At 35.4% G+C, this 15,847-nt stretch overlaps 1 protein-coding gene across 2 annotated transcripts in view; it reads right to left on the reverse strand.

Moving 5' to 3' along the window:
• Positions 1-15,847, reverse strand: part of LOC106464817 (probable nuclear hormone receptor HR3) — a 51,116-nt gene that overhangs the window by 33,880 nt on the left and 1,389 nt on the right. The window lies entirely within an intron of this gene.

Consider the following 15,847-nt stretch of genomic DNA (forward strand, 5'->3'; position numbering starts at 1 on the left):
AACAACACGAACAGTACAGTTCAGAACTAGAAAGCAGATGTTTGTATCACGTGCTTCAGTGCACAGGCCCTAAAACCCACGTGGCATAGGTTATGTACTTCATCATCTCTTGTTATATCATGTTCAAAGTTCCTACAACAGTTAAAAAATACCAAATATAACGTGGCATATGGTTGTACTTCATCATCTCTTGTTATATCATGTTCAAAGTTCCTACAACAGTTAAAAAATACCAAATATAACAAATATAACGTGGCATATGGTTGTACTTTATCATCTCTTGTTATATCATGTTCAAAGCTCCTACAACAGTTAAAAAATATCAAATATAACAAATAAAAAAAAGAATGTTGTGTCCACGTTGAAACATGCATTTGTTAAGCTAAAATTTAAATGTCCCTGTGTGTGTGTGTATATATATATATACGTATATGCCACAGTTCCAAGCAGTTTACTTTACTAACGAGAAGTTCGTTCGACTTTCAACAAACACTCTCTGAAGTAATTATATATATATATATATAACTGTATTATATGTTTGTACATTTTGTATTTAATTTAGATTATTGATGTTTAATTGAAAAGCGATACTTACATGTTTCTTGGTATTGATTCTCAGTAAAATTATTTACTGAAGAGTGACCTTTGAAATCACTAAACCGGTAGAAGTAATTAATAAAAGAAAAGGAAAAAAAAAAGGTCTGATATTCCAGTGTTTTCTTATTCGTATCCGCGAGTGAATCTTATTGATATATATATATATATATACACTTGTTTTCCGAAAAGGCATAACTCAAGACTATGGGCTTTGCAGTCGAACTCCAATATATATATGTTCTTACAGTTCGTATAATTTTGTCTACACTTATGCGCAGACGCGAAAATATACCGGTTCTATGATAACAAGGTGCTTACGTGCACGTGCTTATATCGCGTGACAGTTAGGGTATAAAAGAACTAATCTACACTGACAGAAAAAGATAAAGTACACGTGTAGCGACTGGTATGTTGCAATCTTTACAAAGCAAACGAAAACAAAACATTATATCAATTACTTACGAAAAGGGCGTCACATTGTAACTAAAATATTTTTGACGATTCGGGCTATTAATACTCTATCAACTGTTAGCGTGATATTCGTCCGTCTTTATTAAGATAATTTATATTGCTAAGAGGTTCGGTGTTCCGTTTCCTGTTTTTAAACCTTTTCTTTTATCCTATATAACTTTTCCGATTTATTGTTATATCTTTTGTAAAATACTATTAATTAGAAAATTAAGTTATCATAAATGGTAAAACTCGTGCTTTTACGCATTTTTTTTATTGTTTAGAATTTTTGAGCAAAACTACAAAAAAGGACATAGTCGTTCGTAATTTTAAGTTGTGAGTTTGTTTGTAGTTAAACAAACAGCTACACAATGAGCTATCTGTGCTCTGCCAACCATGGGTATCGAAACCCGGTTTCTAGCGTTGTAAGTCTACAGACATACCGCTGTGCTGCTGGGGGGCTTAAATTGAGAGACATGGCCCGGCATGGCCAGGTGGTTAGGGCACTCGACTCGCAATCTGAGGGTCGCGGGTTCGAATCCCCGTCCCACCAAACATGCTCACCCTTTCAGCCGTGGGGGCGTTATAATGTAACGGTCAATCCCACTATTCGTTGATAAAAGAGTAGCCCAAGAGTTGGCGGTGGGTGGTGATGACTAGCTGCCTTCCCTCTATTCTTACACTGCTAAATTAGGGACGGCTAGCGCAGATAGCCCTCGTGTAGCTTTGCGCGAAATTCAAAACAATCAAATTGAGAGACTAGAGAGAAGGCGGTGTATCAACAGACCTGCAGACATTAGGTTGTTCTTGTCTGACTGTACCGACACCCACGGTCCCAGATGTGTTTTTTTGTACAACGAAACATGAATCGTGAATCCTCAGAATTACAATTCAACATTCAGGCACACAAACCACTAGTGCATGCACGGCCTAGGTTAAATCTAGTAAACTTTGTCAAACTCAGCTTTCTACGTACATTTACACCAGTGTTTAAAATTAGTCTAACGAGAAAAGGATTTCTTTTTATATCCAAGTGTATCTGATCTTTTCACTGGGCCATGCCCAGCCCTTTATACAAAAGCAAAAAAAAAAAAAAAGGTGCCCTTGCAAAGTTCGTACCAAGTGTCAACACAAATTACCACACATTCTTAGAACTTTTAGAATCACCCTTCTATGAAACCTAGCCGAAAATCCTATCCCTTAACCCTAAAATTACGAGTAGAGTCCATCCTATCGGCTTTTTGAAACACATTTTTCTGAACCGATTATACACCAAATTGCTTGTGGGTCTATGACTGTGTTGGTTACAGGGTCCCTAATAACATACGCATCACAAAAAAAGTAACAAAAATTATATCAATGTACAATTAATCCCACTTATTACTGCAGTATTTATTTGGTCAATCCTTTACACTGGTATTGGCAAGGTCTTTACAATGAGTGTTGAAGCGAGCAAAAGTACAAAATTTATCAATATGATGCAATAAGTGGACCCCACCGGTAGTAAAAGGTATAAATAAAAACAAGTCAGAATTGCGAATGATAACAAAGAAAGCCACAAATATTTGGCGTAACCTTGATTCCTAAGTAAGTAACATCACAAATTAACAAACACGTAAATTTGTGTTACGACAGTATTCCACCGCTGTCTAAGTATTTATAAAAGCTATACCAATTCTGAGAAATTTGGGTCACAGTGACAGGCACGCGTGATGAAAGAAATGCTTCTAGAATTAAAAAGATCATTAACAGATTGTCTTACCTGAATTTCACGTTGCTTTACAAACTTTTCACGATATGCAAAGCTTATAATTCACTGTTATAATTTGTACAGATGAAATTTTGTTGAATATCTAACGACACTACGTTTTTTTTCTTTCGACTAGGGCCAGGTTTGCCCCATTAGTTAATGTTACAAACTGTGAATCCTGAGGTTCGTGGTTCAAGACCCGTCATAAAAAAAAACGTGCTTTGCACTTTGGGGTAGTTCTGCATTATAAGAATAACGATAAAAATCTGATTATTTGATCAAACGAGAGCAGCATAAAAGTTGGCGGAAGGTTCTGTTAACTATCAGTTCAGAACTAAAGATGGCTGCGTGCTGATATTACTTGTGTAGAATAACACGAAATTCTGAAACAATCGCGTTTCGATTGACTTTCACAACCACTTGATAGCTGCATCAACACAAAGACAAAAACAAACACACTCATCTCTAGACTCAATGTATAATCAACGCCATATTTTAAATCAGATTTCATGAATCTCAAACACACGCGGATGTAATTTCTGTTATTCTAATTCGTAATCAAAATAATTGTTCAGTAAAAGGTTGTAATTTTAAGAAATGTTTTAGTAAATTTCCAAATTTTGTATGCAGCGGCAATTTTACAACAATTCTTTACATAACTCAACAGTAAACTTCAGGTTATAACGCCAATATTCGGGGTTCTGTTGTGTAATTTTACGCTGAAACAAACTCGGACATTTTACAGCACAGACCTAACACATTTCGAGTTACTAATTGGTGTGATATGTAAGTATATCAGATGTTGGCTACCCCTTCATCTTATTTTAATGTAGAATTTTCCAAATTTTCATGTATTAATATATATATAGGGTTTTCATATAGAGTGTTAGTCAAGAAAGTCATTAAGTTCCTTTCGTATGACTACCTATTGTTCTGTGCCACTCGCCTAAGGTATCGCCTTTGCCTTCCAGTGGGGAAGGTTTCTCCAATGCTGTACATACTATGTGTGAAAGTAAACAGCAACCTTTTCCACTGGCATATCAGGTGATGTCTTGAAACTATAATCTCCTTTATCTTTCAGTGGTAATTACCAACAGTCACGTGGTTAATGCAAGCATCTTGGAATAATATAGTATTATTGTTTCATGCATATAATTCTATGCGTTCTCAGTCTGAGACAGATGTTGCTGCACATACAACTTCACTACTCTTCTCCACAGAAAAAAAAGTTAATCTCCAGTAAATGCGCCTCCATTTGTCCAAAGTACACACACACAATACTTTGATTGTGTTTGTTTATAAAGGTTGTTTCACCTTGTTTTACATTCGTTCTTAAACTCAATCAAACTGAGAGAACTCAGCTTTACTTTTCCTGTTAGAACCCCCTGTTATTCTGCGGATTCTGTTTTATCACTCTAGAGGGAAATCAACTAACCTAATAATAAAACACTGGAATAATTCTACGCCAGATTTACATCTGTATTCATAATGGTTCATCACTGACGATTTAAAAGCATGACATCAATTTGACAATAACGCCCCCAAAGTGTGGAACGCGTTTTTTGTTGTTGTTTTTCAGCGGTAACAGTATGCGAACGTTGGACCTATATGTCTATAGTGCGTAACCCTAAACACTAGACCACGATGCACGATCTAATTCAGAATTTGGAAAGAGGGAAGTAATGGTTCTGTTTTTACAATACGTGTGAGGCTTATGTTCCTGGAACCTCGGTACTTAAACTATAGTCAAATACAACAAGGTGCAGATTACAATCATTTCTACACAGCACAGAAGGCCCCCCGCAGAAACGAGATTTCTCTTGCCTTATTACTTAGAATAACCTCGAACCTTGGACTCGTCTCGAAAAACGTAAACACAGCATTCACTTCACCACTAACCACCACATGACTGTAACTCATAGACCGCTGGCTCAGAAGTCACTAAAAAAGCCCCCCCCCCCACTAAGCAGTTACAACGAAAAAAAAAACTAACAAAACTACTCGACTCTTATTTCCACTATGAGAGAGAAAACCATGACACACGAGAGAATTCCCTGCTTGAGAAAAATAAATAATTTTTTGTTATTTTAGAGAAAAGCCACATTGGGCTATTTACTGTGTCCATTGCGGGTACTGAAACTTGAATTTTAGCTTTGTAAGTCCGTAAAGTTACCGCTGTCCCACCAGGGGACAAAATTAGATTAAACAAAATACATAAAAAACTGTTACACATGAATTAAAAACAACAAAAACAACATTTAAGCATCTGAAAAACATTGTGTTTTCATGCCTACTGTTAATCTGTAATAACTTATGAGAATTCTGTTTAGTTTTTATCTTTCTGTTTTAATGGTCGATTCAATATATTCACGAACTCACTGGTGTTGTTCCTATATTTGTACACCAGATTAGTTTATCATAAATACAATTATCTCCTTTACGAATGCAGATTTCAATTAACTATACATAAATTGCACATGATTCCGTAACTTTTCATAAAACCATACTTTATTAATTTGCCATTCACCCCCCCCCCCCCACACACACACATGTTGATACGTATCATTAGGCTATAGTCTCATACCTTTTACTACGACTACAGTAATATAATTCATTACGTAGAACACACAGACTGATGTAGCAACTATTATCAACTTATTCACATTTCAGACATTTTTTTTTTCACTCCTGCTACGAGTATTTGTTTTTAAAGTTACTTCAATAAAGTTTTTTGGCTAAATATTGTGTATATTGCTTGTGGGTCTATGACTGTGTTGGTTACAGAGTCCCTAATAACATACGAATCACACACAAAAGAAAAACTGTATCAATGTTACAATTAATCCCACTTATTACTTCAGTATTTATTTGGTCAATCCTTTATACTGGTATTGGCAAGGTCTTTACACTGAGTGTTGAAGCCACCAAAAGTATAAAATTGATCAATATGATGCAATACTGGACCCTACCGATAGTTAAAGGTATAAAAAAATTGCGAATGATAACAAAGAAGGCCACAAATATCTGAAGTAATACATAAATATTGGCTTTATCATAATCTTGTCAAATGTGAGCGCGCCTTAGTATCTACCTTCGAAGCACAAGCACTTCATTTCAACGGAAATTAACAAAAGGCGAATGTCAATATACTTTCGCAGACATTTTGTACAACAACATATTAAAGGCTTATCAAAGTTTTTTAAAAAGGGTTTAACGTTAGGTAGCAGAATAACATTATAGGTTTATTTATTGATAGTATTAAATACTGTAACGTTTAGTCCTAACTAAACTAAAGCAAAAAACGTATAAAAGTTACAGTGTTAATTTGTCGAATATAGGCCGTACTTAATAATGGCTTAACTATTATTAGGCCTAAAACAAGTGGACTTGCATATTTCAGTGTCTGTGATTATATATATATATATATATTATTCTAGAAATCCTGTATTTAAAAAGGTACTGTTGCAATAAAGATACTAATTTGATTGCAAATATTTTGCAAGTCTCAGCTAGTTAGTATTATAAGGATTTTGTTTACGTATTCCCATACCCTTGAGGTCGTAAACCGGCGATTCATTGTGAAGCATCGCGAAAACTGGAAGGTATTTGTCATGACACGTAAAAGAAAAACGTCTATGACTAAGACACACTCTTGGCCACCAGGGAGTCATTCAGGTGTGTTTTTTGTTGTTGTTTTTTTTTTATTCATAGCAAAGCCACATCGAGCTCTGCTGTGTCCACCGAGGGGAATCGAACCCCTGAGTTTAGAGTTGTAAATCCGTACACTTACCAGGGGACAGGTTTGTACAGGTATAAAGAAGCTAGATGCATACGCTTCCTCATCTCTCACAGCAGAAGAGCACGTGTTAAGAATGTCAAAGCCCAGCTAGATAGTCCATTGTGTACTTTGTGCTTAAGAAACAAACAAAAATCTTGCTCTCTGAATATGGGACACGCTCATTCTAGATTTCAGGGAGTTACCACTGACAAGTACACATAAACACGTTGAAATAACAACGAAATCGTGTGTCAGAATATCTATCTAGCTAACAGTTATGAATGAAAAGGTTTGTTCTCTACTAACTGTAAAAAAAACCAAAAAAACACCTATTTTTCTTTAAGTAATACAGTACAATTTATTTCTAAACATTACGTTTCACAGACTCATATCAACATCTCCTCCCATTTCTAAGTAACACAGTAAGATAGGTTTATAAAAAATGTTTTACAGAGCCTTAGCAACATCTTTTTTGTCCCCCTCCCGAAGTAATACAGTAAGATCTGTTTATAAACGTTATGTTTTACAGACCCTTATCAGCATTTATTTATATGTTCTTGGAGTAATACAGTAAGATCTGTTTATAAACGTTATGTTTTACAGACCCTTATCAGCATTTATTTATATGTTCTTGGAGTAATACAGTAAAATCTGTTTATAAACGTTATGTTTTACAGACCCTTATCAGCATTTATTTATATGTTCTTGAAGTAATACAGTAAGATCTGTTTATAAACGTTATGTTTTACAGACCCTTATCAGCATTTATTTATATGTTCTTGAAGTAATAAATAAATATTGGCTTTATCATAATCTTGCTGTTAAATACCACCTTAGTTAACAAGTTTTACATAAAAATTTCTTTACGGATCACGTGTGTGTGTGTGGGGGGGGGGGGTACAGTAAAGAATCTTTAACGTCAAAACCACGAATGTAGGCTTATCTGCATGCGAAAATGGTAGAACGTGTGCCAGATTTGGCTTGTTAGACAAGTGTGTATGTGAAAAAAAAAAGCTTTTATTAAAAATGCGGGACTATCTTATAGTAGTTTTAACTAGAAATAACGTAAAAATCTGTTTTAAAAACTCTGCTAGTTTTCCAAATGTATCTTTCAAAAGCTGTAATTAAAAAATAAAAACGCTAATTTTGTATATTTCTTGTCTTAATCAGAAAATAACGTTCTGCGCCATCTAGGTTTCCATCGGAATCTATACAGGTTGTTGGTCCATGGGCTTTATTCGATGGAAGACATCAGTCATAAACTGATTACTAGTAAAAGATTGGTATTCTTTTGTAAATGTAAAAATAATTTGATCTGATGATACACATAAGCATGTGAGTGGAAACGACAAATTAATAAAATAGTTTTATTTAGTCATTACTTTGAAGAAATTAGAATAAAAACCCACGAGTGATTTTAAAAATCATGCTTACAGACAATGTATACTTACAGTAGACGAAACGCGCACAGAGAAAGATAAATTTATATAATGACCCTCTCAATTGCACTCGAAAACTTTCGTGTTGCACGAAATGTGCAATATATTTTTGAGACTTACAGCTTTACATTCTATATATTTACGCACGTACGCAGGGGGTTGCGAGGGGGTTAGGCTGAGCCCCCTGTTTTTGTGATGTGAAAAATTATGCTTATAGTTATAGCACAGCTGCTTATGGTATTCAGCGTTTTCTACATAGTCTACATTCTTATGATGAAGCATTAGCATTTTTTGGCTTGAAATAATCGCAGGCCCCCAGATCCCCGTGGCATTAGCATGCTTTACAATCCCCTTTCAAAAATTCTGTGTATGGGTTTGATAATTGTTTCAATTAAATGCATCTGTTTGCATTTTCAAATTTATTACTTTGTTCATCTGGCTACTAATCCATCTTTGCAAATAAGAAGAGATGTTTTATTTTTTAATAGTTGAAATACTAAATTCAAATATTATTTAGAAGTAAATAAATCATACAGTAACAGCAAAGCTGTTTAAATTCACTGTTTGTTTTTTTTAGCCGCAGCATAGTGGCTGATAGAATAGCTCTGAGTTTTTCAAGTACAAACTTTTAGCTCATAGCTCCGTCATTTCTTTACCGATTTGATATCTATTTTTGAACTCAGGAGGTCAAATCCTTTCGATTGATTTATTTGATCACACCTAAAGTCTCATAGATTAATTTACTCTAATCTTGCTTAAAAGGATTTCAATTTGACGGTAGCCTGATAGAAATCGTAATGAGTAATAAAATTGAATGGGGTATACGCGCACCCCACGCTGGCGCTCCAAAATATAACTAATAAAAAAAAGGGGAAAAAAATATCTCTTAGATTAATTTACTCTAATCCTGCCAAAAAAAAAATTTCAAGTTCCGCGGCTATTGAGGCTTCCCTCTTGTTCAAAGTTATATTGAAGTCTTAATATTAACTTCCAATAAGAATAAACTACTTCTAAATGCCATGAGTATAGCTAATTAAATATATTTTCTTACGTTCGTACTTATAAAGATAAGAATGGATTGTTTCTTCAGTTGGGTTCCTTCGCTGGTTCTATATTTTAACATGTGGGTAGTTTCACGTGGTATGCACATTCATTTTGTTTTTGTATTAACGGTGGTGTTGGTTTTGGTAGGTATCATATTTTTTATTGGGTAATTGTTTGTTGGAGTTTTTTTCTTTTTTCTTTTGCCTAGGTATTTGTTGAATCTTACACAAAATTACTCGAAGGCTATCCGTGCTAGCCTTTCCTAATTTTCAAATTGAAGACTAGGGGGTAGGCTGCTAATCAACACCACCCACTGCCAACTCTTGGGCTACACTTGTCAGACCAAACTTAGATTTTGACCATTACTCACAACGCACCCATGACTCAAAAGTGTGCAGCACGACTTTTTTTTTGGAAGGGGGGGGGCAGCGTTAGCGAGACGCGAACTATAGAACCTCAGCTCCACAGCTCGGCACGCTAACGTGTGGGCCACGCTCGGTCTTCTCAGTAAAACAGATAAAGAAAAACACGAGCTTCCAAATTTTCTTCAACATTAAACTAATTTCATTACCATACATCGTGTTTTGTAATTACGACCTTCAAACAAGTCTGTTGTGGAAAGTTTAGGAATATCTTCTAAACTTAATTAACTACTGTTAATTTCAAGCTCATTAAACTTCGAATTATCGACTTGTCTACCGCTCACTACCGGTGGGGCACAAATATTGCATCATGATGAGTAATCACAACATTCGGTGTAAAGAACTGACCAAAAAACAGCGAGTGGAATAGCCCTTTTTTCATTTTTATTTCTGTATAGTACACAGGAAACCTCAGCAATAGTTAGTAGAATGTTAAGCCCCCCAGTGGTACAGCGGTATGTCTGCGGACTTACAACGCTAGAATCCGGGTTTCGATACCCGTGGTGGGCAGAGCACAGATAGCCCTTGTGTAGCTTTGTACATAATTAAAAAAAACAAACAAACAACAATAGAATGTTTAATCACAACATTGACGGTATTTCTGCTTACATTTTTGTGGGTGTGACTATGTTATTTGGGACCTTGTAACCAACAAAGTCAATGATTCGCTAACAATGTGGCGCATAAATAATTCATAAACATTTGTCTAAAAAGCCGATGGGGTACACATGAACCGCCACCGGTAATTATAGGGTTAATACAATTAATACAGAGTCCAAAATGAGCTCACTCCAGAATATTGAAAATGGTCCTTCACACATGCCTTCATTGTGTAAAATGTATACGGATGTAATTAAATGATTTACTTCCATTTTACAATTTTCCAGCCCGGCATGGCCAGGTGGTTAAGGTACTCGACTCGCAATCTGAGGGTCGCGGGTTCGAATCCCCGTCACACCAAACATGCTCGCCCTTTCAGTCGTGGGGGCGTTATAATGGGACCGTCAATTCCACTATTCATTGGTAAAAGAGTAGCCCAAGAGTTGGCGGTGGGTGGTGATGACTAGCTGCCTTCCCTCTATTCTTACACTGCTAAATTAGGGACGTCTAGTACAGATAGCCCTCGTGTTTCTTTGCGCGAAATTCAAAACTAACAATTTTCCAATAACTTTTTATGTGGCTGTACATTTTTGCAACTTAAACGTTGAGGTTCTCTCAACTCCAACTAAACAAAAACTACAAAGAATTCGGGTTCTATTTTGACATGTAGGTGCTTTAAAAACTTGTTTTTCGTATTTTGGGGTTCTATTTTGACACACGGGTGCTTTAAAAAACAAACTTGTTTTTCCTATTTTTCACTACAACACACTACAGCCAATTTAGGAAGGAAAACGTGGACAAGTGGCGATAGTAAAGTTACTTATAGTGATGTAACAAACTAGAAATTAACAGTTCCTTGACTGTTTGTTCCAATGTAAATAGGCTTTTAAGCAGTTAATACGAGAAATTTCTTTACGACCCATACCCACTCTTTTACGCGGGCAGCTAGTGTTTGTCACTTGACAATGAAAACCAAATGTACATTTTGCCCCCTGTCTACCACCGTACCTAATCAATCAAGAGGTCACTGATTGGCGGGTACTCTATTCAGGTGAAACACGGAAGTGCGTCCCCTTCTGTCTACTGTGAAAACAAAAAGTTTTATTGCGAATAAGACTAAGATGTAATATTCGAACAGTTTCGACACGTGTTGAACAAGAAGCCGAAAATGGTTTTACAGCACTAAGTTGGACAGTAGATTGTTATCAGATGAAACAACTTGGTAACTACCCATCCACCCCAGCAGGTTGGTGAAGGGAAGGGGGGAGAAAATGTAGCGAAAAAAAAATTCAAAATCACTCTAGAGGAACATCCCCACTATTCATCTAGTTCTCCCTTGTTCGGGCGCGTTTATAAACGCGGAAGAGAATCAGTGTTGAGCTTTGCTAACGCGCAACCCAACTAGATCGAACTTTAGTTTCAGTAAACCATGGAGCAGAATGAATGTACAATCTTTACTCGACTCACATGTGTCATTTTCATCCTTTTTTTTTATAACTGTGCGAGTTGATAATTATAGATAATAATGATAAACGTCCTGAGCATCTTGTTAAAATGCTATGTACAGAGCTACTAGTAGATTTTGCATGGGGGAGAGGTTACGTTGTTTATATATAGAATGATTCTATCGTATCCTACTACAAAGGGGGGGGTCAAATTAACAACCAGTTTATCCAGAACTTAGCTGTTCCCATAAGACTGGGGCTCATTAAAATGTTTTTGTTTTGCTTGAAATCAAATATTAGTGTATCACCAGAAATGTCATTCCTAGGGAAATCCTTCGGTTTTCAGTGTTAGCTTGATCAAAATACAGCTACTATTTTACCAACGAATAGTGGGATTGACCGTGACATTATAACGCCCCCACGGCTGAAAAGGGGGAGCATGTTTGGTGGGACGGGGATTCAAACCCGCCACCCTCAGATTGCGTATCAATCGCCCCAACCATCTGGCCATGCCGGGTCTTTTTACCACTAATTTATTTTCGTAACTCTTTCCATGAATCTCTACAGTTTTATTGTTTGGTCATAAAGACCAGATAATCAAGACAATACAGTGAGATACAGTACCATGGTAGGTAGGGTTGCCACGTAAGATTAGAAAATAAGAGTGCAAAGGGCCGGTGGAGTTGGGATTTTTTTTTGGGGGGGGGGCAAAATACGGTTTGCCTCCTGGCGCCAGACATTATCACTACACCACATTTTATCGTTGTAAAAATATAATCACGTTTTGTGTGTTTTTTTACAACGGTAATGAAGTGCGGTTTTGAATTCGAAATTATGTTACTTTAAATTACATCGATGTGTACTGAACTTATAATTTTATTATGTATATGTACATTGAATAAAATAAAGGTGGTGCATCAGCCGACACATTTGTTTGGTTTTTCCAACGATGACTGCTTTGTTTTCAACTTGAACTTGTGAAATAACCATTCAAATACTACACCTCAGATCCAGAGCGAGCACAAGTCATTTTGTTTTACAGTGTATTCCTTGTTTATTGTTGTTGTTGTTTTAAAAAATAACTTCCACCGTGGCCACGACTTATTGTCAATATCTCTTATAATTAACTGTGTAAGTAATCACCGAGTGGCGCCACCGTCAGTGAGTTAATCGGTGCTCTCTCGAACTTTCCACGCGAGTCGAGACAATTTAACAACTTTATTACCATTATTGTTGATTTCGACCTGCTATTGTTGTCTTTTGTTACTTTATGGTAGAAGCCAAACTGTAAACGAATTGCTTTCCGTCAATAAGTATTACAAAAATACACCATCGTGACTTAAATAAAGATGAAAATATACTACTACCAGGGAGGATTAGCACCCTCCACGTTTATGATACCAAAAAAACAAGTTTTGTAGATTTGTATTTACTAATCCGATGTAGCGTCCAACCAATCATCTTGTTTCTGTTGTCTTACGAAAACATATCGAAATATTATACAAAGAATTTGTGAAGTTTTCTGCTTTTAATCTTATTCTAAAACCTACTCAATTAAACACTACAACTGTTGCAAGGTTAATTTATATATTTATTGGACTTGTTTTCTTATTAAATAAGAATTCAATTTCTTGTTGGTTTAGAAAGACAAAAAAAAGCTTGATACATTTTTGTTTTTTTCAAATCAATTTTCTTAAATTAAAACATTATTCTGTGTTTCTTATTAATTATTAAATTAAGATGTTAATCTGGGCTTCGAGCTCATTTTCTTATTAGGGTTTCAATCCGACTTTCTTATTTATCTTTTACGTGCTCTTTATAACTTGATGATATCTTAATAACGACAGATCTGGCAGTGAACGGAAAGCTGGTCTGGTACTTTAATAACGACAGATATGGTATTGAACGGAAAACCGGAAAGTTGATACGATATCTTAATAATGATAGAAGTGTAAATGAAGGGTATCAAACCGGAAAGCTGATACGATATTAACGACAGACGTGTTAATGAACAGCAACCCGAAAAGCTCAACCAACGATGGTGAAAAAAAAATTTACAAAAACAACCCAGAATAATAGCAACCACTTTATAAAATCACGACGAAATTTTCGCGAATTCACTGCTAACAATAGCCATACAAGTATGAATCACGGTGTTAATAATACGTCTGTTAACAACGAATGTTCGGATATGTGAATACGCTTAGGAAACTACAAACAGATGAGTAGAGACAGTTTTCGTCTTTTTTCCCAGTTGGTTGATGTATCTTTCTCGATGTAGAGGTGCTACGTAAGTCAATATAAATTACTGAAATCCTCCTTTGATTGGTTTCCATTATCGTTAAGCCTGATAACATATATACGAATGCAAGATTGATGCTGTTCGACGATTAAAGCATACATAGATCAACCACTTTGCATTCAGCATAGACACGTTTCAGTAGAAAACGACTCAAATAGTAGTAATTGAAATAGTGAAGTCACACGATTCCAGATGTATGCAGTAGGTACGTCATTTTTTTGCATCAATTTCGTAACATCGTATTCATCACGAATAATAATCATTTAAAACCGAATCAACACCATTTGTACCTCACACAATAAATGCATTGCAGTCAAAACAATAACGTATTTACTACATAGAATAAACACACCACAGTCACATCAACACCGTATTTACAGATAGAACGAACGCTCAAGTCAAATTAGCACCGTTTTCATCTCATAGGTTAAGCACTTAAGTCAAATCAGCATTGCATGTAGCACATAGGATAAACATTGTCAAGTAGCCAGTCAGAGTATAACTGCTTTAACGAACGCTAGTAAATAGGGAAACGTTCTTAATTCTTGTGTTTTGTCACAGATTAAATTCATGTTCCAAACATCACTCAGCTTGTGTTTATTCGCGTGAAAGGGTGTTTTGTTGGGCAATACATCAATCTAGGGTTTGGACGGTGGATTAATTCCTTTCTAACTTGATGTCAAAATACACAATAGTGAAGCCAGCAGTAAGATAGAACAATCTTATGATATCATTTCTCCTATTTAACATCATCTTTAGAATTTAACGGAGACATATAAAAAAAACACATAAGCCTTCCCTTTTTATCAGAAGTTTCTTTGTTAGCTGCAAACAAAAACAAAACTTAAAAAAAATAGTTCATAGAATATATTAGACACAATGCTCTGGTGACGTAGAAAGGAACTACAAATAAAAAATAAAAATATTCAGCATATTCTTTTTCTCTGTTTAAAAATTCAGATGCTGGATGATTACATTATTCTTTTTTTTTGTAAATGTTGTCTTTACTACAATGTAGAGCATGGTCTGAAGATTTTCAATCTTTCATCATATGTAAATAAAGACATATGACGATAAAGGTTTCATATTAAATCTCTAAAGAACACAAGCTTTCTAATAAAACTAATATGCTAACACTAATTTTATAACCATGCAAATTAAGGAAAAAAAGTTAGAATTCAAGAAACTTATAAGACCGTGATACTTGCATTTTCACACGAGTTAGATATAATAAATCTTGATAGAATATCGTACTTGAATTGACAAAGTTTCTTGTCTTACTTAAAAACCGGTGTTCACTATGCTTTTGGACAACTTAATCACGACAGATGTTTATCCGGCAGAGTGATTTGCTACTTCCTGTATCCGGTGTTTCTCACAGATACACCTGTACTTGGAGAGATATTTATCCGACAGAGAGAATCGTTATATACTGTTTACCTGGTCTTTATGATAAACCTTATGATAGATACACCTGTACTTGGAGAGATAATTATCCGACAGAATTATCTACTACTTCCTGTCCCTGGTGTTATAATTATCTTATGATAGATACACCTGTACTTGGAGAGATAGTTATCCGACAGAATGATCTACTACTTCCTGTCCTTGATGTTATAATTATCTTATGATAGATACACCTGTACTTGGAGAGATAGTTATCCGACAGTATGATCTACTACTTCCTATCCCTGGTGTTATAATTATCTTATGATAGATACACCTGCTCTTGGAGACATAATTATCTGACAGAATGATTTACTACTTCCTATCCCTGGTGTTATAATTATCTTATGATAGATACACCTGCTCTTGGAGACATAATTATCTGACAGAATGATTTACTACTTCTTATCCCCGGTGTTATAATTATCTTATGATAGATACACCTGTACTTGGAGCGATAATTATCCGACAGAATGATCTACTACTTCCTATGTATCTGATGTTTATTATAAGCCTTATGATAGATACACCTGTACGTGGAGAGATAATTATCTGACAGAATGATTTACTACTT

The sequence above is a fragment of the Limulus polyphemus genome, unplaced genomic scaffold (assembly GCF_000517525.1).
Source record: "Limulus polyphemus unplaced genomic scaffold, Limulus_polyphemus-2.1.2 Scaffold1748, whole genome shotgun sequence".
Classification (NCBI taxonomy): domain Eukaryota; kingdom Metazoa; phylum Arthropoda; class Merostomata; order Xiphosura; family Limulidae; genus Limulus; species Limulus polyphemus.